Source organism: Uranotaenia lowii, chromosome 1 (genome assembly GCF_029784155.1).
Source record: "Uranotaenia lowii strain MFRU-FL chromosome 1, ASM2978415v1, whole genome shotgun sequence".
Taxonomy (NCBI): Eukaryota; Metazoa; Arthropoda; class Insecta; order Diptera; family Culicidae; genus Uranotaenia; species Uranotaenia lowii.
This window is the reverse complement of record NC_073691.1, coordinates 122970605-122994636: the sequence shown is the minus strand read 5'-3', so window position 1 is coordinate 122994636 and position 24032 is coordinate 122970605. Positions and strand designations below refer to the sequence as shown.

The window sequence follows — 24032 nt, the reverse complement described above, 5'->3', positions numbered from 1 at the left end:
GTGGAGGTCGTATGCACCGGAGGATCGGCGAGGGATTATTAAGTAAGTAATTGTAGAGCTTTGTAGAGCTAATTTTATTCCGATGCTTCCAAAACAGCATCAAACAAAAATTATAAATCTATCTAGGCGTCAACGAAACCTAGAAATTTTACTATTTGCAACAAGATTTACATCGTTCAAAAAGAGTTCGCACATTCTTTTTGCATTTGTTTCAAGAATAATGTTAGCGCAATAAGTTTCACATCCAAAATACCGCATGACGCTCACGAGCAGGTTACCGGCACGACTGAGTTAACGATGTTTAGTTACATTTGCCACATATTTGAAGAAAGGTATACCTATCTTTGTAAAAGAATCTAGTAACGATAGTTGGCCGAAGCATTCTATCCCCCCGGGTTACCAGTAACTTCGCTGTTCTGTAATTTTTCTTCAGGACTGTTTCGAATAAAAAAGTAAGTTATTTTTCCTTCCCAATCGCAAGATTTATTTGTCATTGTGAAACCTGACAACACATTATTTACATTGATGTATACAATTGAGTTCGAAGTGTGTATATCTATCGACCTTACAGTTAGTGTAAAATAATATCACGTTGAGTACATTCGAAGGTTTTCAGTAATATATAGGTTAACAGAGTATTTTTTGTTGATTAAATTGTCAAAAAGTACATGAATTCTCCGCCAATAATGTTAGGGAAAAAAAAACTTTGGTAGGTACAAAGATGTAAATATTGAGGAGATTCATTCCCTTCCATTTGCTGCAGGCTAGAGCGAAGTTATTGCTTCGCCCGGCCTCGGCTAGACTTTTTCGATTTCCGTCTGCTGGCTGGTGATGTTGGTAATTTCCGCCATATTGGTGCTGTCTCGCAGCGTGTAGGTGCGTTTGGAGCTCCGCTGGCTGTAGCTGCGATCCAGATCCATATCGGTGGAGCAGCAGAGCTGACGGAAGACGCAGATGTAGCAGGCAAGCAGCGATGTCATCAGCACCGTACCGATTATCACCGTTATCACGAGTAGTACGCTAACCTCACCTTCCATTATGGATGCCTTGCGTCTCGGTCGGTTTTAATTTTTTTTTTCAGGGGTGGCAAATGAGGCTGACTGGAGCTCTTTTGCTGTAGAGTTGAAGCTTTAATGTGCACCAACCGCGCCTTCGTGGCGGCAATTGAGTGGGGCTGGGTTGTTAATCTGAAATTCATGGAAATGAGAGTGTTACTTCCTTTGAAATTATCAGAACGAATCTGGTTAGAAACATTGAGGTAGGGTGTATCGTTAAGTGGTAACTTGAAAAAGGTGACCAGATGATGTTAGATGTAAATGGAGGAAGAGAGTATTGAAAATAAACTAAATTCTTTAAAGAACTCATAGTTGACGGAGTATCTACCTATATTTAAAAAAAAAATCAAATAACGAAGTCAGATTGTTTTTGGATGCTATAAACGGGGCATTTTCTTCTTGGAGAGCGACCGTCACAAATGGATTTAACGACTGTCCCGTTTAGATCTGCTAACACATTTACAAAAAAATTGGACATCCGTTTTACAATTTTATTGAGGTAAGGTTATAAAATTTATTATGAAGATACTGATCACCGTGATTTATGTTCGTTACTTAATTTATCGGCTATATCGGTGAAAAGTGATGTTCTTGTTAGTAAGGAGTTAAGGACACCTTATGATTATGAATTTTTTTTATAGATAGATAGGGTAGATAGAACAGAAGAAGTAAGAAGAAATGAAAATTGGTGAAAATGAGATGTTAAGATTTATTTAGAAGCATTATTATCACACACCAAATTATTGTTTGGCATGGGCCTACTACTATAAAGTAGGCTTGCCAGATACTTTCAGAAAAAAGCGGGACATTTCACGATAAAAAAGCGGGACTCAGCCGAAAAAAGCGGGACATTTGGGAAACTTTTAAAAACAGCTAAATTGTATAGCCAAAAATCAGCCAAAGTTATCCATTAGAAAGTACACTAAGATTCTTTTTCAACGCGGAATGATTTTGTTCAGTTTTTTCTTACATGATTTCTTTTTTCCTGGTTTTTGCCACAAGTACGTTTAAATTTTACGGTTCTCGAGAATTTGAGAGAAAGTATTTTATTTAAGTCCTACATGTTAACAGCGGGTTTTATACCACGTATAAAACGATTTTGTAGTAATAAATATATTTAAAATTTGTTTAAAAAAAAACTTGAAAAATCAAGAAAACTTTAATCAGTGTATGTTTCTAATAATTGAGTCTTAAAAAGTGGGTTATAATATAAGACAGTTTAATTAACCTTCCAAAGTCGTTCGGGTCAATATGACCCGAAGCGCACATTCAAATCATCATAACTCTTCGAGAAAAAATCGCAAAAATTTGATTTTAAAAACCTCCCTGGGGAATCACGAAATACACAATCTGTAGTACTAGGCAACTTCCTGTGACCACCGGAAGTGCTCCCTCAAAAAAATCCGTAATTAGGCTGTTCGGGTCTATATGACCCGAGAGTTTGCGTAAGTTCCCCTGGCCGCAAATATTGACCGATTTCGATGAATTTTAATTCATTGTATAGATAATTTATTCTAGTTTCTAAATATTGAAAAATAAAGTCGAAATATTTTACGAAATCATCAGTAGCTGATTCCGAATGAAAAAAGTCCCGAAAAAAAGCTCTTTTTGGAATGCTTATAACTTGAGACAGGTTCCAAATATTGCGCTGATTTTATAATATTTGGAATTGTCAAGAATTAATCTTTCCATGGATGTATAAATTTTTGGTGGTCCAAAGGAAGTTTTGGCCGCTATCCCGGAACTTCCGGTAGAAAAAATTCTTACTTCAAAAAAGTCAGGGTTTACGCGATTTTGTTAGCGTGATTTCTCTAAAATTTGAACTCAAATTGGTCACTTTTTATATACCTAGAGATTCATTAGAATCTCCTCTTTCGATTGACATACATTTTGTGTGGTGTTTTGAAAATTTGTAGCAACTTTTTTCGAATTTACTGAAAGCTGCCAGATTTCAACCAGTTTGGTCCACGTTTTCAACAGGTTGGTGTACAAATCTCGCACCCCTCACGTAGCTGCGGGAGAAACAAATCCTGTAGCTCTCTTTTTGTCGCTCACCAAATCTACCACCCAACCCAGAAGCAGGAGGAACTGTAGTCTCGCCGCGTGGTTTGTTGATTGATTGTGCTGATGCTGATGCCTCTTTGCGTAGTAAATGTTTTGATTTTAAAATAGAGAAAGATTATTTTTCCAAATTGAAATAAGCTTCTTGAATCTTTTTAGATATTTTATCATTAGAATTCTTCAGTGATACATTTGTTTTGAATGTAATCATGATTCTTTTCTGAATTTTCTGAATTTTAGAATTCTTCAGTGATACATTTGTTTTGAATGTTATCATGATTCTTTTCTTTTATTTTTAGCAGTGTCTACTGCAGGAGACACAAAATCTATGATTCAAGTAACAAATATTCTGAAATTTTAATCAGAAACTTTAATCAGAAATCGAAATTTGAATCGGAATCTGAAATTAGAATCTGAAATTTGAAATTGAATCTGAATCTGAAATCGAAATCTGAAATCTGAATCTGAAATCTGAATCTGAAATCTGAATCTGAAATCTGAATCTGAAATCTGAATCTGAAATCTGAATCTGAAATCTGAATCTGAAATCTGAATCTGAAATCTGAATCTGAAATCTGAATCTGAAATCTGAATCTGAAATCTGAATCTGAAATCTGAATCTGAAATCTGAATCTGAAATCTGAATCTGAAATCTGAATCTGAAATCTTTTTTTTTTTTTTTTTTTTTGTATGTTTTATTTATCGAGGGATTAACCAGATGTTTTCACCCTCCCATTTCGTGTATCATATTTTACATATCAGATTAAATCACTGAGTTCACTTTTTCTTATAAACTCTAGCACTTTTTTTTCTTTGTTTTTTTCATTTTGTAGCACTGATTGTAAAGTTGTTTCTCGTAGTAAATCATTTCTTTGTGTGTTGTATTTTATACATTCTATTAGAATGTGTTTCACTGTTAACACCACATTGCAGGTACTGCACACTGGAGGTTCTTCCTTCTTCAACAGGTAATCGTGCGTAATTTTCGTGTGGCCAATTCTTAGCCTTGTCAGGATACGTTGGTCTTTTTTGTTTTCCACGTCTTTCCACTTGTCGGTATCTGATTTCACTTCTCTCAATTTGATTGTTGTGTTGATTCTCCATTTTGATGAATGTTGTCTCGAAATAATCGATTTCACCCATTTTAGGGTGTCTGCTTTCGGTGTTCCAGTTTCCAGCATTTCGGTTTCCCTCCCTGCGTTTGCCAGACGATCTGCTGCTTCATTCCCGGTTATGCCTACGTGGCTTGGGACCCAGATAAATGTAACTTTTTTTGAGTTAACATGTTTATAGATTTTTTGTATAATCGGATGCTTTACTCCGGATTCCAAAGCCATAAGAACACTAGCTGAGTCCGTGTAAATTGCGGTTGGTATGTTGATGTTATTCATAGCAAGAAGCACGGCTGTTGCTTCTGCGGAAAAAATTGAATAATTTTCTGGGAGTTGTCTCGAAACGTTTTCCATATCTGGGTGAAAAACTCCAATGCCTATTTTTCCTTCTGATAGGGAGCCATCAGTGAAACATTCTGCTTTATGTAGGTACTTGTTTTTTTTCAGTGAGGTGAACAAGGCAACTGCTTGTCTACTATTTCCACCGGATTTGAAATGACGTTTTATAGTCCAGTCGATATATGGTGGCTTCTCGTACCAGTTCCTCGTTGTTTCTGATGACAATTTGAGTATTGGTGGTAGTCGATGGTAAGTAATTTCCTGCAGCATTCTATTCGCTCTGTTCAGAAGGAAATTTTCGCTTACTCTACTCCTTTCCGCAATCCAGGTTGCCTTTCTTGCCCATGTAATTGCTGCAAGGGAAGTGAACGGAAGTACTCCATTTTCTACACATAGTGCCTCAATGGGTGATGTGCAGAATGCTCCAGAAACAGCTCGGAGCATGTTGTTGTAGACTGTTTCTAGTTGAATAATTTCCTCCGGTTCGAATATTTCACATCCGTAAAATAATTTAGAAACCACTGTTGCGAACCCTATTTTTAATAGAGTTTCACGATTCCCCAGGCTGGCTAAAATTTTTAAGAATCTGATTCGGTGTGCGCATTCTTTTTTAGTATTTTTCAAGTGTGTGTTAGCATTTCCGTTCTGGTTCAGTGTAACTCCTAGAATTCTTGCAGTTCTGGTGCGTTCTATCTCAACTCCATCAGCTGTCAGTTTTCTTTGGAGGAAAAATCGGTGTCTTTTCCCCTTTGTTCCACAGCATGTATGTAGTAATGAACTTTTTCGTGCGTTGATCGAAAATCCATTTTTTTTAGCCCATTTCAAAATGCAGTCAATGCCGTATTGTAGTTTCTTTCGGCATACCGCTATAAATTTTCCACCCACAACCAGGAGAATATCATCTGCATAAATGAGGACCGAAATATTTCTAGGGATGGTCTCGAATATTCCATTCATAACTAGTATGAATAGGGTCGGTGATAGTACTGATCCCTGCGGAACTCCTGTTAGTTGAGGGCGTGCTGAGGAGGAATGGGAACCACTAGCCACCTTAGTCAGCTGAAAGACATTCTCAACGAACATCGACATGAAAGAATGCATTCAGAAATTGTTTCATTAGACCTAGCCAAAGCGTTCGATAGAACATGGCGCCCCGGAATTCTTCGAGCAATGGAACGAGCAAAAGTTGGAAATCGCATTTACCAAGTAACAAAAAATTTCCTCACAAACCGCTCGTTTTACGTTGCGATCGGAGGAGAATCTGAAATCTGAATCTGAAATCTGAATCTGAAATCTGAATCTGAAATCTGAATCTGAAATCTGAATCTGAAATCTGAATCTGAAATCTGAATCTGAAATCTGAATCTGAAATCTGAATCTGAAATCTGAATCTGAAATCTGAATCTGAAATCTGAATCTGAAATCTGAATCTGAAATCTGGATCTGAATCTGAATCTGAAATCTGAATCTGAAATCTGAATCTGAAATCTGAATCTGAAATCTGAATCTGAAATCTGAATCTGAAATCTGAATCTGAAATCTGAATCTGAAATTTGAATCTGAAATCTGAATCTGAAATCTGAATCTGAAATCTGAATCTGAAATCTGAATCTGAAATCTGAATCTGAAATCTGAATCTGAAATCTGAATCTGAAATCTGAATCTGAAATCTGAATCTGAAATCTGAATCTGAAATCTGAATCTGAAATCTGAATCTGAAATCTGAATCTGAAATCTGAATCTGAAATCTGAATCTGAAATCTGAATCTGAAATCTGAATCTGAAATCTGAATCTGAAATCTGAATCTGAAATCTGAATCTGAAATCTGAATCTGAAATCTGAATCTGAAATCTGAATCTGAAATCTGAATCTGAAATCTGAATCTGAAATCTGAATCTGAAATCTGAATCTGAAATCTGAATCTGAAATCTGAATCTGAAATCTGAATCTGAAAACTGAATCTGAAATCTGAATCTGAAATCTGAATCTGAAATCTGAATCTGAAATCTGAATCTGAAATCTGAATCTGAAATCTGAATCTGAAATCTGGATCTGAATCTGAATCTGAAATCTGAATCTGAAATCTGAATCTGAAATCTGAATCTGAAATCTGAATCTGAAATCTGAATCTGAAATCTGAATCTGAAATCTGAATCTGAAATCTGAATCTGAAATTTGAATCTGAAATCTGAATCTGAAATCTGAATCTGAAATCTGAATCTGAAATCTGAATCTGAAATCTGAATCTGAAATCTGAATCTGAAATCTGAATCTGAAATCTGAATCTGAAATCTGAATCTGAAATCTGAATCTGAAATCTGAATCTGAAATCTGAATCTGAAATCTGAATCTGAAATCTGAATCTGAAATCTGAATCTGAAATCTGAATCTGAAATCTGAATCTGAAATCTGAATCTGAAATCTGAATCTGAAATCTGAATCTGAAATCTGAATCTGAAATCTGAATCTGAAATCTGAATCTGAAATCTGAATCTGAAATCTGAATCTGAAATCTGAATCTGAAATCTGAATCTGAAATCTGAATCTGAAATCTGAATCTGAAATCTGAATCTGAAATCTGAATCTGAAATCTGAATCTGAAATCTGAATCTGAAATCTGAATCTGAAATCTGAATCTGAAATCTGAATCTGAAATCTGAATCTGAAATCTGAATCTGAAATCTGAATCTGAAATATGAAATCTGAATCTGAGATCTGAATCTGAATCTGAAATCTGAATCTGAAATCGGATCTTGAAATTTAAATCTGATATCTGAATCTGAAATCTGCAATCTGAAATCTGTAATCTGAATCTGAAATCATGGACGTGAACTTTAGAAATGTTACCCATCCATTAAAATATTAAATCAAAAAAGATTCAAGCAATTCCTACAACAATAAAGCATTCATTTCGTTATCAGCATCAGCTCAATCAATCAACAAACCACGCGGCGAGACGGCAGTTCCTCCTGCTGCTGGGTTGGGTGGTAGATTTGGTGAGCGACAAAAAGAGAGCTACAGGATTTGTTTCTCCCGCAGCTACATGAGGGGTGCGAGATTTGTACACCAACCTGTTGAAAACGTGGACCAAACTGCTTGAAATCTGGCAGCTTTCAGTAAATTCGAAAACAGTTGCTACAAATTTTCAAAACACCACACAAAATGTATGTCAATCGAAAGAGGAGATTCTAATGAATCTCTAGATATATAAAAAATGACCAATTTGAGTTCAAATTTTAGAGAAATCACGCTAACAAAATCGCGTAAACCCACCGACACGAGGGGGAGTTTGAAAAATGACAAAAAAGATGTGAGTTTCATTACCATAAACTGAACAACTGAGATTTTTGAGGAACCAACTATGTTCTACGAAAATACTAATAAAGTTAACGAAAAAAAACTAAAATTTGAATTAAGAGAATCGATCCATTGGTAACCGAGATACAGCAATGCAAAGCCAAAATTGGGTGACTTTTTTGAAGTAAGAATTTTTTCTACCGGAAGTTCCGGGATAGCGGCCAAAACTTCCTTTGGACCACCAAAAATTTATACATCCATGGAAAGATTAATTCTTGACAATTCCAAATATTATAAAATCAGCGCAATATTTGGAACCTGTCTCAAGTTATAGGCATTCTAAAAAGAGCTCTTTTTCGGGACTTTTTTCATTCGGAATCAGCTACTGGTGATTTCGTAAAATATTTCGACTTTATTTTTCAATATTGAAAAACTAGAATAAATTATCTATACAATGAATTAAAATTCATCGAAATCGGTCAATATTTGCGACCAGGAGAACGTACGTAAACTGCAGGTCAAATTTATCAAAAATAGATTTGTACGGAAATTTTGCGAACGGCTTTGGAAGGTTAAGATTCCGACGAAAAATTGAGATCTAAAATCATTTGGAAGCAACTTAAACAATATTTTCGTCATATCAAAGTTTTTACATTGCATTTGTTAAAAGTGCTCCGAGAACAGTTAACTGAATCAGAATCTTTCTGTAATGCTAAGAACATTAGAGTTGTCTTATATTGTCTTATATAAATTATGAAAAATGCTGCTTATTCTGAAAAAAAAAAAGTATTTGAAAGCTTCTATGTTGAACGAAGAATTCAAATTGAGGCTAAAGATTTTTCTAGTGTAAGTAAGTTAATGTTGTAAAAGTTTTCCAAGTAAAAAAGCGGGACATTATGGGGGAAAAGCGGGACATCGGGACATTCAACAAAAAAGCGGGACATGTCCCGCTTTTGCGGGACGGATGGCAACCCTACTATAAAGTGGTTGATACAGATAGAGTTGCATCTACTACCACACATTACCTAGTAGGCCAAACCCGATTTGCTCCACAAGCGGAAACTTGCAGTGCGAACGAACACGGCAAGTTGTCTTACTAAAACCTTACATAATTTTTCACCAATAAGGTCGATAAATTAAGTTGTAAAAATATTATGCGTGATGTGGTATCTTCATCCTTTGAAAATCAGTTTCTTGGTACAATCATAGAAAAAAATCTCAACTTTACATTTCATGTAAATCCGGTAAAATTTGTTTTATCAATTGAGGGGAGTGGCGTAGTGGTGATACTATAAAATTATCCAAATTTTCAACAAATCAGAACAAGTTACACAAGAGCTTGCATGCAATTTATTGACTTTATTGCTTTCTCCCTTTATTACTTTTTTAAACCAGTTAACCTTCCAAAGCTGTTCGAGACAATCAAATCAATGACAAAAAATTTGAATTTGAGTTTTGAAAATCGGTTCTTTAAACGATTATTGGCTAAGCGATGAAGAAAATAAAATTAATCGATGATTTTTACTCATTTTCGCAACACACATTATGCTTGGACCTGCTTGGACTCATAATTATGTACTGGATCAGCAAAAAAAACGAATGAATAGGAACAATGCCGAGATAAATATTGAAATGCTCAAATGAACAGTAAAATTTAAAATATGATGAAAATATTCTGAGATTTTTAATCACGCTTCACTGAAATATTGAAAATTTCATGAAGAAATAAATTGCAAGATAACAGTTATAAGAAAGGATTGAAGTTTAATCACTTTTGGATGAAAATTTATAAAATACATACAACAATCTTCAAAATGATATGAAGTTTTCTACTATTCAACCCGAATAGCAGCGCTGGATTCAACTTCCCAGCAAACATGGAATCGTATCAGAAATGACAGCGAAAAAAATACTGTTTTGTTCTTCCTTGTTTCGAGCTTCCAACTATTTGTCACAATAAAGCTTACAGTGAAAATCAATCAAATGAAGAGAAAAGCAAAATTCCATGTTCTATTCTATAGGTACCAACAATCCAACAGAGGTCAGTGGTCGGCAACATGGCTTTGGGTGTGAAACTGCGGCTCTTGAGTTCAATGTGTGACAATTTTGAAAATTTTCGAAATTTACCAAAATAAACAGACATATCATTGAGTTTACTTTTTGTCAGATATATGTTTTCCCAGGATAAAAAAAACTAAAAAAACGTCTGAAAAGTAAATTGAAAGTTGAGATAACAAAAGCAGTTAACGTTCATTTCAGACTGATGTTGCCCTTAAGGGTCCGAAGCAATTGTGTTCTGATAGTCTAAAAAACCGTTGGCATAATAATTTCAGAATATTATAAGAATCTTAAGCTGGTAAAGTGTCAAAAATAAAACCTTAAAAAAATAAGAATCTTAACTAGTTGATTTAATTTTTTTTCTTCAAATTTTTAATTCCATCACTCCATAGTGGCATTTCACAAATGGTCTGATATTAAGTTCTTCGTTCTAATTTTAAACATGAATTCGGAATTTTCTGTTCCGATATTTTAAAGTTTTCGTTTAAAGTGTTGCTGTGAATCAGAAACCGAATCTAATTTTGGAATATTTATTTGAATTTTAATAATGACATAGATTTAGGTCTTTATCCTTCTATGCAATAATATTTTGTAAATGCCAAATTTTTCCAAGATCTCTATTATAAAATTTTATTCTAAATGTAGTTTTATATATTATGTTCCTGCTTTACAATAATGTGTAATGAATGTATAATGTACAATGTACGATGTTGTATTTCTTTTCAATGTTGATTCTTATTTTCGAGTAATCATTTGAAATTTTGTTTGTGGAATTTGAAAGGTCGAATTAAAAACTAAATATGCATTGCAAGTAAGAAGCCAGAACGGAGTAAATATCAAAATTTACTCCGGCTGGCTTGATTCCACAATCCATTGTATATCAGTTTTCGGATCGTCTGATGTCCTTATGCATGTGATGTACTTTGAACATTTATTTTATTATTTCCTGTTTCTAAGAAGCAATTAAGAATTCATAAAATGAAAGGATACTAGTCAATTTCTAAATGTGCATAGCGGATAATATGCGCATACAGCCAATTAGAATGGTTGATAGATCAACATATCTATTCATTCCAGTTTGAGGGAAATTATCATATGGCATGAACAAATTTTAATGAAATACAAATTCATCTGTGATACAAAGTCCAGAAAATTGAAGAAAATTAAATAATATTTTTTGTTACATTTTGATGTAATACATTAAACTTCAAAAATCAAAAATGTACACTTGGTACAGAATCGTTAAAATACTGTTCGTTGATTTTCTGTTAATTTATTTGAAAACAAAAATTCAACCAATTGAATCTTTTAGCACAGTTATAAAAAATAAGTTATTGAAATAAGAGAAGGATTTTGAATGCCCATATCAGGAAGGGTAAATGCCTCTTTAAGAAAAAAAAAAAAAACAAATAAACCATAAATATAGTTATCTTTTAATTATTGAAATCAAGCTTTATATTGACCCACAGATGATATTGATCTGATAAAAATATCATATAAACCACTACCATTTTCAATTAAATTAAACGAATATATTAAAAGAAAAAGGAGATATTGGTCAATGCATAAATATGCGCATTTAGCCTCCTTGGTTTTGGAAATCAGAAATTTTGACAACTTTTATTATAAAATCATTTTTTCTTTTTTTTTTTGGGTGTTCATATTTTAAGCAGTTTCGGCATAATAAGGGCTGCGTATAAACATGCCGCGTCCTTAAGCGTATAAAACCGAAATTTTTAAATTCCGGCACAACCGTCCAATTAATAGTTGCCACTAATGTCGATGTTTCCACGAGTCCTGCTGATGTTTTCTTCTTGATCCGTCTCACAGCTTTTATTTTTTGTGCCGATAACTCTTTAGGAAGTTCCTCTTCGGACATACCTTCGACCTCGTTGCATCTTACCACAAATTTCCGACTATTAAGCTCGGGGTGGCGTGGATTTAAATGGTTTAAATGGTTTTTACAAGTAAGCTACGAGAAATGTGTCCGCATAAAATCCAAAGGTTTTGTGATTAGGAAAATTCATTAAAATAGGTAAAATACACACAAATTAATTACCCAACGGAAAAATACAACATGGAACTATCATCATAACAGGTTAAAATCCAACAGGAATTCTCCTCACACAGTATACACTCAGGAACATATACAGTTATCCCTTGCAGAAGGCCATAATCAATGGCCGAAACGTCGGGCAAATTGTAAAATTCTGTAATTTGATTTCTAAAGACTGAAATGCCAATTAGAAAATAAAGAACCAAACAATATCATTCGTTAAAAACTACAAAAAAAACTAAACTCGTTTAAAAAATGTATTCATTTTCAAGAAAGATAAATTTGAGACGTCGAAAATCTGTGAAATATAATGTGAAAAAAGATAATAAACAGAGTTCATATCACTGAGTAAAATGTCTAAGCGATTAACTGAAGAAAGAACAAAATGTAGTGAAGCTCTTTCAAACTTGGAAATTTCCATAATTGTAATTTTTCCTCGTCTGGCTCAAAAGGTTGCCGATACCTGTACTAAGTAGTAACAATGTTATCGTCTAGAAAGGGGAACAATAATAAAGTTATGACTCGCTAGGAGTTCCACTGAACTGGAATTTACTTACATTGTGTTTGATTGTATTGAACCTGAATAAGAATGAATTTGAAGCTGACATTTAAATTGAAATAATGCTGTTGTTATGCTGCACATGTTATTCTTTAACGTTGACCTGTTTGATCCGTACAATGACATAACAAAACAAGAAGAGAATATTTCTACTAGGTCTGACTAGGTTTTCGATGATTTAACTTTCAACATTGAAATACTTTTTTACCAAACAATCTGCGGTCAAAGCTCACAGTTGTGGTCGCCTGATGCTCGTTATCCTTCTGTCTTGAATTTGCACGAATTCGGAACAAAAAAAGCTAATGCAAACTTTCCGACAAAAGTAGACATAAACAAATGAAGGGGAAAAAAGGAACAGAGCTCCCATTCTTCTCAAAGCGTGTTGGATCTTTTTAATATTTCGCATCACATTGCATTACACCTACAAACCTGGCACAAAGGTAAGCTCATCACAACAATGTTTAATGCTCAAATAATTCTTGTTTGAAAAGAAAGCTATTTTACGACTCGTTACAGCGCGGTGTGCATTGTGAAGTAGGGTATGAGGCGCAATACCTATTAAATCCGTTTTTTTCTGTTCGAGGAATTGAAAACATAATAAAGTTTTGAATATTGAGTTATTTTTCTCAAGCGTCAATTTTACGTTTGACTTTGGCAAACTTTCCAAAGTATGGGCGATCCGTCCTATTCCAGTGGAATGTATCAAAATGCCACATTTTTTTTTTCCTTTTGATGGTGCACCAAACGGTATCTGGTAGCTAGAAAAGTTTGTAATTGTGTGCTAGTTTTGTAAAGCAGAATCTACGGCTTACACTACGTTGTAAAAACAAAAACAAGTTTTAAGTTTTTCTTTTGTCAGTAGACGAAAGTGTTTTTGATTGTCAAAATGCGTCTAGCGGGGTAAATGCACCTACGGCCGTTTGGGGAAACGGCTGGATAAAACAACATATATAATCGTTGCATTTTGAGGTTAATACGTTTTTAACCATAAGGCATGATAGAATTTTATGAATTATTTTAAACTAAAAAACTTTAAAAATCCATGCAAGATTTTTATATCTTTTTGATATAGTTTTTTTTTATTTAAATTTAAAAATCATACGTAAAGATCAATAATGTGCAAAGAACACATGTGAGATATACATGGAGTGTATCGATAGAAGATCGATCCAGCAGTCACCGATGGAGCTCGAAATGTAGGTACGCATGCTGGAGCCTATTTCGTCACGTTCCCCGTGGTGTACCTAATTGGCTAACGCGCCGTTGAACTGAAGCGGATATTGCGGGTTCAAGTCTAGTCGGTGAACTTCATATACTTTATGTTCAATAACTTTATATGAAAATCATACAATGCAAAAATTTCAAATCGTTAAAAAGGTTGGATCTGTCCAAATATTATTGTTATCGTTAACAGGACTCTTTCTTTGCTGATTCGGAACCGTACATCTTAAGTTGACAGAAGCCAAGCTGTTGATGTTTTGATATCAGAACTTTTTGCAACCGAAGTTTCTGAAGCTGACTGGTTTTTTCTGCTACAGCCCACTTCACAATTGTATACTCCTTTGCGGTTGTTTTCAACTAGATCTGATACCTGTTTCTTCCTTGTTTAAATTTGTTTCTCCCTAATTTAAAACGAAATTTTCACGGAGCGAAATTTTTTGACGTCTGCGCGAGTCAACGCCTACTCGAACTCCCTCCGTCGGTGAGCCGTTGTATCTTTTTCGAAAAATTCATGACATTTACGGCTTATGTTCTTTTTTTCATTGATGTCTCATGTTTCTCTTACACTTCCTTACACCTTTGGAAATAGGTACGACGCTGTACTAAGACGTACTCCGAATAATAGATTCGACTTCAACAGAGCAACACCTCCTTGTGTAATTGGTCTGCTCGGAACCTTGAGCAGCACTGATTGCTTCTTCATATGACGGCAAACCCGGAACAAACGACCATATGCGCGCTTGGCTCAAACCCCGAGTCGAAGGGTGGTTTGTGAATGGTGATAGAGAAACAACAGAGAGACCAACAGTGGGAAAAGAACACTATAACGAGAGGCCCGTCACGCTTCCGGTTTAAGCAGGTGGCTTAAGCGCCACTTCCGTTAGGAAGACCCTTTCTTATCTTGCCCAGCTGATGAGACTCGGTCGCGAGTTCCTTTTGATTCCCAATTTTGGGAAAGAAGCGGAAGGGACTCTAAAAAGGGATCCGTACTTTGACCCCTAAGGGCCGCCCCGAAGTCGAGACAAAACCCGGGAGAAATCCGTGGAAATGGGAATTAGCTGTTCGTTACGAAAGCAAGTTAGGGGCGCTAATCATCGGACAAGACCAAACCCCTTACCTGGATCAGAAGGGACAGAAATCGAATGGATTCGCGGCCAATCTCCGCAGTAAAGTTACAAAATAAATCCCGAACAACGAACAGCGTGTGACTCCCTTTCCAGTTATCCCAATCAGTCGATTATTGCAAAAATATTCGCTTTTCCATTACAATAATTGATTTCGTTTTATTGATTTTGATGTGTGTCGTGCAGGGGTGCCAGGTGGTGTCGTCAAAAATCAGGACAACGCAAATTTAAATATCAGGATTTTTCAGGACATCTCTTGATTCATGGAAACAATATGGATTTCTGCTTGAATTGCATAAATGAAGGCGCAATACAGGTGCTGTAAACGTCTTGTATTATGCAACAACAGCACGCAGCTTACCAGCTCATATCGTAGTTCGGTCGGTAGTTCATATCGCAATTCACAATTTAAATATCATCTGAACCGAAGATTATCACCTGTTGAATGGGTTTTACTTATTTAATTCCAATTAATTCGATTTTCTCATGGTTTAACTACAAATTCGACCATATTTAAGAAGTGTTTATGAAAATCAGGACAAAACAGGACATTTTAGAGACAAATTTTCAAAAATCAGGACAATTCGAGAGTTTTTGAAAAATCAGGACGGTCTCCCGAAAATCAGGACAAATCCTGATAAATCAGGACACCTGGCACCTCTGGTGTCGTGTGGTGTTCACATAATACTGTTTAGGCCTAAACGATTTTTTCCCTCTTTATACTTCTACCTAGCAATGCATGTTGGTGGAGACGCTTGGTTGTTGGCAAAATTACTTAGTGATTTTGCTTGGGAAAATCATTTGATTTTCATTTACTTTTTCGGTTTTTCCACCACGTGGGTGGTGAAAAGGCTACTTTCGGCGGCTCGCCAGTCCGAAAAACGCGATTTTTCCGCCAGAAAGTGCAAAAAAACACTTTGTTTATCCGGCTTAAAAGAAACGGTAAACGCTGCGAAAACATAGCAGGTGTAACAATCGCTAGAGAAAATGGGTGGGTTTACTATGAGTACTCACTCGAACTGCTAGCTGTTGGCGGGACTTGATGTTAGTCTTGCCACGTTCAGTCGCTCCTTTGCGGCTACCTTTCGCTCTCCTGGCTGATGTTTGCCGGTCGAGGGCTATGCAGGTAGCTAAGACGGGGCGATTAGAACCGTTTTTGTTCGGCCGGTCACCGCATAGCATTCGCGCAGCTATGTAGCGTGGCCTGCTGGAAGCTTGGTCGAATTCGGTAACGATTTGACTGGGTGTTTTGTTCGGCGAATGTTGGTGCGTCCACCAGCCGCCAACCAGCCTGCTGTCGGCCCCTCATGGTGCTAGCAGCCGTAGTGCCGCGTTTTAATGTGGTTGGGTGTGAGGTTGATGACACTGGCGGGAGTTGCTGTTGCTGGACCCCGCGTTGGTTCGCGACGGGCCCGGCGTCCGTCTTCTAGGGTGGAAGCTGCGGTGGGTGTGCGTACCTGTGGCTGATGGTCGGGTTAGATACATGTCGGGGTTGCGCCTCTGGCGGCACGGGTTGTAAATTTTGCCCATTTGGGTCTCCACCTACATAATATTCGAATGCACTATTTTTTAGCACTGCACTTCCCTAAGCTGTCCTTTGGTTTCACCTAACACGGACTAAAGCGAAAAGAGGGACTTTAAGATAAGAACACCTGGTCGCGGAATCACACTCTGACTTCTAGTTACCTGTCGACTTTAAGTTAAGAAAAACTACTTGCTCCTGACTTTACTAATCACCAGACGTAAGTGAGCTTGGATTCTCAATCGTCCGCTGATCGACCTGATCTAGCTTGACTTCGCAACCGGAACTACCCGATACGAACAAGTCTAATCGCGAAGTCAAACAATTACATCCCACTTCGCGAATTCTTCGAGTAGTCCTCGTCTTCCCCTTCTGGACCCGAAAATAGAGGCCCAACTTTTGCTTAGCCAAAAAAAGTGCACAAAAGCCCCCGAAAGAGGTCATTCACCTGACGCCAAAATAAGAAAGTGGTCGGTGGCCTACAAAAGATAGCATCTAGAGTCACGTGCTTGCCGCCAGAATTGTGTCGGTCACTCAGATGTGTTAATGATTGATGATTGTTCATTGTGGGTGGTGCTTCATATGGTAATGGGTGTTTGTTTCGTTCTTGTCTTTAATTATTTTAATTACGGCGAAATTTCTATTGGCATATGTATGTAAATCAACATCAACATCAGACCACGGATCCTAAGAGGTAGAGAATTTCTGCGCATCGATTTCCAGCGAACCAACTACGGACAGCAGGAACCACTTCGAGCTATGTTCAAAGTGTTCAATCATTTTTTCGACCTGTATGATTTTCATATTTCAACTGATGTTTTTAGGACTAAAGTTAGGAATAGTAATCAGTTAGCAAGTATCACTATGTAAGTTTAGTTAGATTCTTTTTCTCGTTTTCTATTCATGTAGACAATACTGTCAGATGAAATTTCTAATTCAAATACAAATACAAATACAAATATGAATATAAATTATTGTTACGTTAAGATAAGGCTTATTTTTTTAAGTAATTAAAAAGAATGAATTGTTTGATTGGTTTTAAGTATATTTAGCAAATTATGAATAAATTGTTTCGACTTGATGTACCCGTTACAACACATGCGAGATAAACATGGAGTGTATCGATAGAAGATCCAGCAGTCGACCGATAAAGCTTGACATGTACGCATGCTGGAGCCTATTTCATCACGTTCAACGTGGTGTAATAGGCTAACGCGCCGTAGTACTGAAGCGGATATTATGGGTTCAAGTCCCTTCGGTGAGCCGTTGTATCTTTTTTTTTTTTCGAAAAATTCATGATATTTTCGGCTTATGTTCTTGCTTTCTTTGGTATGTCATGTTTCTCTTATACTTTCCATCATCTTTGAAAATATGATAATTTTCAGTTTAAGCACAATTTTAAATTAAAGAATCGGCTTAACACACTCTCCCCACCGGTGTGAGAGCAAATTTAAAACGGATACACTTTTATTGCAGACACTCAATAGTTGAGAAGAAAAAACCCAACACGGAGAAAAAAGACGACAGTTGTTTCAATTATTTCAGCTTGTTATACCAATAATCAAAATGCAGTTGGTTTTTTCGCATTCAACTACTTATATAATAGATTCAACTACAAACTTCTTATTGTCCTTACGCAATCAACTATCAATATAATGCATTCAAATGTATGATTTATTTTATGCATTCAACTATAAATACAATAGATTCAACTACAAACTGCTGATTGACCTTATGCAATCAACTATGAATATGATAGATTCAATTGTAATGATATAATTGATTCAATTGTAATGGCATAATTGATTTAACTGTAGATATGATAGATTCAACTACAATTGTATGATTGATTATAAGCAATCAACTATAAATATAATAGATTCAACTGTAGTGGTATAATTGATTCAACTATAAATATGATAGTTTCAACTGTAGTGGTATAATTGATTCAATTGTCAATATTATAGATTCAACTACACACGGAGAAAAAAGACGACTAGTTGTTTCAATCATTTCAGCTATTTATATCAATCATCAGAGTGTAGTTGATTTTTCTGCATTTAACTTTAAATATAATAGATACAACTACAAACTGCTGATTAAATTTCTGCAATCAACTATAAGTATAATGGATTCAATTATAATAGTATAATTGACCCAATTATAATAATATAATTGACTCAACTATATAAATACGATACATTCAACTGCAATTTTACTATTGAATTAAAGCATTCAACTATAAATATAATTTATTCAACGGTGGCTGATGTTTCTCAGTTGTTAGGTTTTAACTGAAATTAGAGTATCAATAAACGACAGTGTAACTTGTTCCCCCGCCGCTAAAAAAAATCATTCGCAATTTTCATTTCAAAAACAGATTCATTTCGTGTGCCAGCCTCGTTTTCCGGGAATTTTTCTGTGCGCCTTAGTTTCGATGTCGAGTCGCAATTTCGGTTCAAATTCAACAAAGCCGGTTCCATCCTAGGACAAATTGACCGCAGTCGGTCAATTATAATCACGAAATGCAACGAAAAACATCAACGGAGCCCGGAAATTCACAATGGCTGACGGCTCCGGTTCTGCAGGGTCAACTTAAAGATTGGGGCCGAGAAAAATATACGCTTTGCGTTGATGCTGACTTGATGATGCTAGCACATCCCATAAGGTAGGTTTTTGAATCTGAAATCATCCCCGCTCTGAATACGAGTTAAAATTACTTATCTTTCCCCCCATCCCCTTAGGTCTATCCCCGTCGAGTGCACCAACATTTTGATATTCTGCAGCAGCAGCTAGGATCACTTGAGCCTCCCGGCAGCATTCAGCGGTAGGCCTCAGAAGAAAATAATTTATGGGACAAGGCCATAAACACAGTACGGATTAGGAAGAAGGTAAACCAAGTTTGAGACAACACCACGGTGTTCATTACAAATATGGTTGATGTTGTTTTCTTAATTTCAGGATCGTGACAACAACAGAACCCAGGCAGAACCGAAACCGATGGCCATCATTTGAATTCAACGAAATATTCGGATTACTTGGAGGCACCAGAAAAAGACTGTGATATTGTTGAAATGTTATTGTATTAATTTGTAAATTGTGAAAATGTGAAAAAATAAATTTTTGTTTTGAAAAAAAGCTATTTTGATGAGAGTCAACCGAAAATATAGTAATGTGAATAATATACATATAGTTGAAAGTTGAAAAAACAATTATAAAAATACAGTACAACCAACCATAAATATAGTAAAATCAATTATATTAGTATAGTTGAATGTATTATATTTATAGTTGAATCTACTATACTTATTATGAAATGTATACAATCAATCATACGATTTTGTTGATTCTATTATATTTATAGTTGAATGCATAAAATCAATCATATAGTTATATTGGTATTTATCATATATATTATTGAATTCTCAAAATCAATCATACATATACAATTGAAAGTTTAATATTTATAATTAGCCGAGAATTAATCAGAAATATGATTGAATATAAGTGGATTACTGTTGGAAATACTATACTTTTTTCTCCGTGAAGTCTGAGTTTCACTCAATCTAACGTTTTAAAATTCATTCTATGAATATTGTAACAAGAGGTTTCTTATAGTCGTCGCCACAAATAAAAAAATCCAAAACTGTTCAGTCCGACAAGCGGACTGAGAATAGACGCGAGAGTACCGCACCTAGAGAGCAAGACGGCTGCTCTCACTGAACGCGAGATGGAAAGTTCTAGGCGGTTCCATCGGGCGCAAGCACGTGCTTATGTGCTTGCTTGTTAGCCTATTTAAGGGCGCATTCTTCAATGCGCCTGGAGTCAGTCTTTATCAAACCGTCAAGAAGGGCGGTAGTGTAAATAGTAGTGATTAAATTAGAAATAAGTGAAGAGAAATAAAATAGTATAGAAAATGTAAAGAAAGAGTGTCTTGTTCCGTCGCCTTGCTCCCGGGTCCAGCTGCCACATCGGCTCTTTTCAGAGCCCTTCCCATCTGAAAGAGTTTTGGATCTCGGTCAACTAGGCGACCGAGATCCCCCCGAGCCTTGGCCGCCAGGCAGCGTCATGAGGACCTGCCTCCACTGATGGGACAACCATGCGTGGTTGTCTCTTAAGGTCCAATCCCACGAGGGGAGCGGACCATCAGTGGTAGTTTCCCAAGCGCTCACATCGACCCGGCCTTGGCCTCCAGGCAGACAGTCTGCGGACCTGCCTCCACTGTTTGGCAACCACCAGGGGTTGTCAAAGCCCAATTCCAGAAGGGGAAAGGGCAAGCAGTGGTAGTTTTGCCAAGCGCCGCACTCACAGTCCACCAATGGCTTTTCATGGCCACAACAAAAACATTGGCTCAAATTTTACAATTGGCCACTTTTATTTTTACCCACCCAAGCTCCCGACTATTATGGTGAGTTTTGTTTTGCAGTGTATTTTTCACTTACGGTTCTTGTCCGACTGGCACCTTACTGGGAACCATGCATGGTCCCACTGTCTGCCTCGTAGTTGCCTCCGAAACACTCGACGGCCAGGCCATGCTGCTGCTGGAGTTGTTGTCGTTCTGCTGCTGGCGTTGTTGTTGTTCTGCTGCTGGTGAAGAACTTCCCAAGCAGCCGGGGTGTGGCTGGTGTTGTACTGATGACGAAGCACCACATGGCAGTGCCGGATGTTGTTGTCGTTCTGCTGCTGGTGTTGTTGTTGTTCTGCTGCTGGTGCAGCACGGAGCAGTCGGATGTGTGGTTGCATCGCACCGATGAAGACGCACGACATTGCCGTGCCGGATGTTGTTGCTGGAATTGTTGATTGCCATGGGCCGACGTCTCACGGCACTGTACTGGCTCCGAAGTCGGCGATGATGGAGTGGCCATCTGTGCCACGATCGCCGCTTCTGTCCTCCGTGGGGATGTGGAGCAGAAGCCCCGAAGCTTCTCCAGACCCGCAGGCCCAAAAGCCTCCGCACTCGATCGGGCACCACACTTTTCTTTCTAATTCTTCTCCAAAAAACTGACGTCTGGAAATTTTGATGACAGTACCAGTTTTTTTTTCTTTTTTCGTTTTTCCGGGAACTATGGGCTGTCGGGTTTTTTTCAAAAATAAGTTCGATACAGTGGGCCAAATCTGGTCGAACAAGTTGATTTATTTTTGATTAGGGTTGGGTATTTTAACTGTACTTTGCTCAAATCACACCATAAATAAAGTTCTAAAAATCAACTGTAACAATATTCTTTTTGTCAGAACCGTCGATTTAATTATTCTACCAGGATATGATCAACTTAAAAGCTATTTTTCTTTTAAAAATTTAATCATTTCAGGGTGCTGAATTCAAATATTGCTTTTGTTTTCGAGAGATCTTTTGAAAATAGGTAAAATTTATTAACAAATTTGTGCACTTATTTGGCAACGCTTTATAACATTATCAATATTTTGAAAATAAAGGGTTTAATTCAATGATAAACTTTTTCCAGGACCGTGAGTAATTTTGACTCCTGTGAAAAAAATTATAGAAGTTTTCTGTTCGTTTTTTTTTCAAAATCTACGAAAACACGATTATAATCGGTCAATTATAAGTACTCGAACGGACTAAACGGATTGGCAAACATGCTTCTGTTACGTATTTTTTTATCAAATTTCCATGATTATCAGTTGTTTGTAATGTCGACAGCTGTAAAAATTTAAAGCAAATATTGTAATAAAACCAATATACCTCAGTCTTCAAAAAAAAACAAGGCGACACCTCAAGCACGCCATCATGTGGAGAAAGTTGTATAAAAATCCACGATCTGAATTACTTCTGGCGGATTTCTGATTTTTACCTAGGTGGTGCTTTTGCCGATGGTGGTACTATCAGTGGCTTTTGTAGGAACTTTCGTCAGTAGGTGATGCAGACAAGCGTGTCCTTGATAAGATGTATGGAGAAAGCTGGTAGTTAGGTACACATATTTGTTTTACTATATTTGTTTAAAGGACTTTCTTCTAAGAATCATGTTAGTGTTTTAATATAAAAACCGTGAAAATACGTTATGATATATTGTTCATGTAGATTAAATTGTTAACAACTTTTATCATAAATCGGCCCTTCACTGATTTTATTTTCTATTTTTTAGTTTTCTGTTGTTATGCGTTCATCTCTTATTTTCCCTTTCTTATTCATACAAGGTTTAAACTCTAGAAACGCTGACTGGGCTGAATAATTCGTTTAGGCCAAAAGCTAAATATTCAAATATACTAAGTCAAGAAAAGTGTTACATACGTTTTTTATACATACTTAACATGGTTGTTATTAACATCTTTTCTCAATTTATGTTACGTATAGACTGGTTGAAGCGTAAAAATAACATTCAAATAATATCTCAAAAAGAAACAACTATCTCGTCAAATGTTACCCAAACATGTGTGAAAATAATCATCGTTGGCTAAATTTTCTCACCATGAACCCCAAACGTCAAAATCGGTTGGTTGTATTTTTTAAAATTCTGTTCCAAATATGCATGCATTTTTTAGAGAATTTTTTTATCGACAGTTTTAGATTCGAAGGTGACTTTAAAAAAAATCTTTTTTCTCTGGGCTTTAAAAATCAATTAAAAAAGGAGATTTCAAGTGATTATTTATCAAAATCGGAGGAAAAATTCTAAAAGTTATGGATACTTTATCATAACAGAAACTTTTGAATTTTGGAATAATTTAACGGACCGTAATGTACTAATCTTATTATAGGAAGAATTGAGCATAATAAATCCAACTTGCTTCAAGCTAAAATTGATTATTAGCTTGCCAGAAGGTCACATGACAAATTTGAGCAAGATCTGACTAAAGGGTACTTGAGTCTCAAGCGTGAATACGGGGGGGGGGGGGGGGGGGGGGGGGGGGATGTTTTTAACATATAGGAACATTAAATTGATGAATACCACTTTAAAAAAAAGTTAGCCCATTTTTGGAGCCTAACAACTTCTTTATCTTAACTCTAATCGAAATGCAGTCTTCGGATGAAATATTTATTATAATTTGACTTTAAGAAACCCCGTATTCAAAAGATATCGACTGAAGTGAATCAAAGTTTTTGATGAAAAGCTGGTATTTGATGTTTCTCCCGAACAACATGTCTCAAAATTCCATACAAACTTCAGGCTTGTTGAGCGATCTCATCTTGTGATCCGATCTGGTCCAAATTGGGCATGAGATCTTGTACTAGGCCTAGGATCAATTTAAGTCTGCAGCGCATAACTTTTTCAAAAGTCGGGTCATTTGGAGCACTCTACTGCACAACTCAGACAAAGGCAAAACATTATAAGATGCATTTGATTAAAGTAAATAAGTTGGATAGAGGAAAGGTAGTTTGAAGATAGTTTTCATATAATTATTCTGTAACGTTCTGTAATTAATTATGGGCCTTATACCTATTGCTATAGGTACCTATCGAATCAGCTCGATGAATTATGTCGACGCCCGTGTATTTGTGTGTGAATTTTTAAAGGAATTTTAAATCTTTAAGTAACGTTTAGCGAAACTGGGCTGCACGTTTCAAATGATTTTAGTCTCAAAAGAATGGATTTTTTACTATGCAATCTATTAAAACGGGGGAAAAAAGTCAGTCATCGAAAGTTTGATAAGAAAAATTTGCCTGACAAGGGAT

The 24032-nt window shown here is 36.3% G+C and overlaps 1 long non-coding RNA gene across 1 annotated transcript; it reads left to right on the top strand.

Annotated features, from left to right (window-relative positions):
• The first annotated feature begins 18751 nt into the window (after nucleotides 1–18751).
• LOC129757036 (uncharacterized) lies at nucleotides 18752–19491 on the top strand. Its single transcript, XR_008739593.1, has 3 exons — nucleotides 18752–19073; nucleotides 19150–19296; nucleotides 19367–19491. It is a non-coding gene; the product is annotated as an uncharacterized LOC129757036 (long non-coding RNA).
• Nucleotides 19492–24032: the final 4541 nt, after the last annotated feature.